This window comes from Bidens hawaiensis, unplaced genomic scaffold (genome assembly GCF_021521415.1).
Source record: "Bidens hawaiensis isolate Kalapana, Puna unplaced genomic scaffold, B.hawaiensis_p1.1 tig00013567_1, whole genome shotgun sequence".
Classification (NCBI taxonomy): domain Eukaryota; kingdom Viridiplantae; phylum Streptophyta; class Magnoliopsida; order Asterales; family Asteraceae; genus Bidens; species Bidens hawaiensis.
Genome location: NW_027492151.1, coordinates 160,144 through 164,574, shown reverse-complemented (window position 1 = coordinate 164,574; position 4,431 = coordinate 160,144). Strand labels below are relative to the sequence as shown.

The 4,431-nt window shown below is 37.3% G+C and overlaps 1 pseudogene; it reads right to left on the bottom strand.

The window, feature by feature from the left end:
• Positions 1 to 2,939: 2,939 nt before the first annotated feature.
• LOC143544453 (histone-lysine N-methyltransferase ASHR2 pseudogene) lies at positions 2,940 to 4,189 on the bottom strand (annotated as a pseudogene).
• Between the last annotated feature and the right edge of the window lie 242 nt (positions 4,190 to 4,431).

Genomic DNA, 4,431 nt, shown 5'->3' with positions numbered 1-4,431 from the left:
TACATTGCTTGTTTCTTAACTATCTTTCGCGTTTAAATTCATAGCGGGTAGTTAAACGAGCATGTTTTCGTTTAACTAGTTTGCTATCATACTAGGGCCTTAATATCAATATTTTGGCTTGTAATAGACATATATGACTTATGTCTATATGACTTATAGATGGCCCCTCAGGATATCCCGGTCATAACCAGACCCGTTCGGTTATTCGTTTGCTTGTTATGCAATAAGAGGTTAAACGCTTATTCGAGTTTGTAAGTACTAAGGTGTATCCGGTTTTGTCACGAATGTCACATTTACTTATATTTGTATTCTTAATTAGGAAATGGGACGTACCCGGGTGAATGTAAATGTGGGTGGCACCACACAAACGACACATATGCACAAAATGTGCCCTCTAGTACTCATTATGGAGAGGGTGTGGTGTGAATGCGAGTGAAAGTAAAAAGGAAAACGATATGGTTAGTTTCAACTCTTGTTATCATATTCACGGACAGGACGCTCATGCCCTGATGATCCACACAAGCACGACGTGTCAGTGAGTGTATATGTGGCACACTCAACGCTCATTTGACATAATGCCCCATTCTCACTCTAGGAGGATGATTTCTTATATTCACATTTGACATGCTTATGAGTAACTCAATGAGGATGTCATCAAGTTGTCGATTTTGTTGATAAACTTGTGCTTCCCAATCATCAAATTCATAAAATTTGATGAATCGTAACTCGTTGAATTTTTACCATGAGACATTTTTAAAGAGATTATAAATAAAGAGTAAGTGTCATATAAAGCATGCCAATGCTATACTTTATTTATAGAAAAATGTTTTTTTTATATTAAATCAATATCATTAGCATCATCCTATTTATTGCCTAGTGGTTGTTTTTCAGTATTTTGTAAGGTTAGAAGGTTATCTAATATCTATGATGGTAAGTTGATTTAGCTTTGCACATAACAAAAATATTCCATAGTATTGACCATTCATATATAATCATCAAAACTCCAAGATTCAGATAAAATTTTAAATTCATATATAATCTAATCTAATATAATCTAATTTAACCTTACTAATAAAAGAAAATAACGAGGATGATGTGGCATTTTGTTAAATGGGTTATAATTTTCTTTCTAATATTTAATCTAATTTATCTTATCTGTTCATGAATCATGGGTCAAAATAATGTTGGCAAAAGAGTTATAATTCCCTTTATATTTTTCTAATTCCTCATCTTATTTGTTCTACATATCCATGGGTCATGGATCAAAACAATTTTGACAAATGGGTTATAATTTCTCTTCTAATTTTCTAACATCTCATCTCATTCGTTATAGTTATCCATAGATAATGAGTCAAAATAATTTTAACAAATGTTGTATATTATTGTAACTTGTAATGGTTCATCTCATTCTAATTTCTAAATTTAAGATTGTAGACTTTAATATTTGCAGCACATATTTTATTTTCTTCTTAATTTTAATTTTGTTCATTTAAAAAAAACGTATCTTATTTATTTTTATTATTTAACAAATCCCGTGTATACACGGGTTCAAAAGCTAATTAGAAATAGATATAAAAAAATATAAATTAGATATAGAAGCATGACAATATTATACTCTTTAAATATATTTTTTTTAAATTTGATAATTTTTTTATAATTTTAAATTAAATAAAGATAAACTTTTAGGTAATAAGTTTTATTTAAAAGATTTAACTACCCAATGGTCACCATGTGTCTTAGATAAACACTTAAAAATTTGACTCTCCATATGTTTGGACGTTAAAATGGTGGTGAGAGAGTGATAACCAATTTTAAATTTCCTAATGGGATTGAGAGCAGTCTTGTAAACTTACAGCATTCTTATCATACCCTCTATCTTTAAATAAAAAATTACACTAAAACTTATTTTATTTTCTCTCTTCATTTTAATTAAATAATACTTTTTATACATTTTATCATTACCTTTTCTCTTTCCTTCACTCACAACCACTTTTAAAATATATTAAAAAATTATAGGGGATAAACAGTAACTTTTCAAATATACAGAAAAATTACTACTTTTTCTAAAATATAAAAACTCTTCTCTCACAACACCCTGAATCACTATCTAAATTATAAAAACGCCCCTCACAAAAAATGAGGGGTTGGATGAGAATGCTCTTAGTTTTAATAGAATTATTACCATAATGTAAATAAAAACTTCGATGTCACTGTCACGTGTGGCCTATTGGGTTATTTGGCGGCAACGTATTGATGATGAACTTTGTTCTTTTAGAGTTCAGTTACCATAATAAACGTAATGGAAACCGACCGAACGTCAATTATTTTTTTGTTTTAGTTCCGGTACCATAACAAACTGGAAGAAACCGACCGAGTTCGCGCAGACTCGCATCCTTATTTAAAGCCCATAACCGACAACGCTCGAGTTTTACGAATGCGCAAGTTTAGTGACCCCCCCCCCCCCAAATAGGTCGCTGGTCCACCTCAATTTTTACATTTTTTTTAACTTTTAGTTCCGGTACCGTAACGTACGTAATCGAAACTGACGGAATTTGTGTCAGGTTACCATCTCAATTTTACCACCGCTCAGGTTTGCCAACCAAATAAACATCATCTTAAATATTTTGTTTTCTTATATGTTAATTTGACGAATTAATTTTTGACTCTCAAATTTTACCAATGTCTATATCGTAACGAACGTAGCCAATACTGACCGAATTCGTGTCAACTCATCATCGTAACGCTCGGGTTTTACTATCACCCATGTTTCAAAACGCTAGGGTTTTGCCAGCTGCCCTGACTCAACGCGCCGGGTAGAAAAACTATTTATTATATATCTTAAACATGACAAAACTCTTTCACCCAAAATCACACAACAAGGCCAGAGGCCTCAAGTCAATTTTCCATTAATCAAAAATTCAAAATGTTGACAACATTGTCCATGATTTTGTAATACATAAAATCTAACACCATTAGTTATACAAGCAACAGTCATCAGCCTGAAATTAACTCACAAACACACATCATACCTGATCAACATCAACACTCTTCAAATTCCCACAAACATTACATTCCATCACACCACTCGCTTCCGCACCAGACGGAGGCAGGGGAGCCAGCGTGCCCCCACAATTCGTCCGATGACACATGTAATTCAAAAAGAAATACGCGTGTGGAAAGTCATCTTCGCCTTCCATTCGTTCGTCAACGTCCTCATCCATCGCAGCCTCTTCATTCCCATCCTCATTAATGTCATCACCGTCACCATCGTCCATAGCCAACCCCTCTTCGTCACTCTCGGACCACCCCGCCTCCACTTTACACCGATCACAATCACAAACAAAACCATAATCCTCACTAAGCCGCTTTTGCCTCTCGACATACTTCAAATTAACCGGGAAATAACTCAAACAAATCTCCCTCCCTTGCGGGACATCGTGAATCATCCTAATCGTGATCTCGGTATTGTCAGCCGACAATCTGTCTATCACAATTATCCGCATCAAGATAGTCAAACCTACAAGCATTAGGAAGACAATCATGATTAAACAACGACGCCACCGGATAAACCCCGCCCGCTCTAAGCGACCGCTCGGCGTTCTTCTCCGAAAACGGCTCCATCAATCCGAACGAATTCAGCTTATCTTTAATCAGTAAAGCCTTAGTTAACTCCAAACTAAACCCTGCCTCAACGGGCAACGGTGGGCACACGGACGAAACAAGCGAATGAATAAAACTAGGCGAAGAATCGGAGTCTGAATCGGAGTCCGAAACCGATCCGTGAATGGACAAAAGAGTCTGGAACTTCAATGGGGATAACACAGCGAGGTTATAAGCCGAAACGATAAACCGGGTCTGGGTTTGGAGATCGAGCGGGTGAGATTGATTGGAGAAGAATTGGAGGATCCGAGTTAGGGTTTGGCAAACCCAGGGGGTGTGGGAGGTGGTGGAGGCGGTGGATTGGCAGGTTAATGAGCAGAATTGTGAAGTGCAGGTGGTGGTTTGTGGTGGTGAAGCAGTGAGAGCAGTAAGTGTTGGTTTGGTGATGGGTGGGGTGGAATGGGAGGGCTGAGTAGAGGACGATTGGGGAGTCGCGGAGGATGATTTCGCCGGCTTTTAGTGGGCGGAGAGAGACCATTGCTCGTCCACGGCCGGGTATCTCCGTCGTTGTGATTGCCGGCGGCTCCATGGGTGGGTTTGAATTTGGTGGTGCTGCGGGTGTGGCCTTTACAAGGGGTTTTGTCACAAACCCTACTTTACTTTGTGATCTTTTCATTTATAACCTTGGTGTCACGTGTCAATCCTCACGGACTCTCCTTTGTCTACGCGCCATGCAGGGTGTGAACAAGCCGCGTTGAGTTTGAGTTCGGTTCGTTTAACTTACAAAGCTTGAGCTTGACTCGTTTCGAGCTCTATTTTCAAAACTCGAGC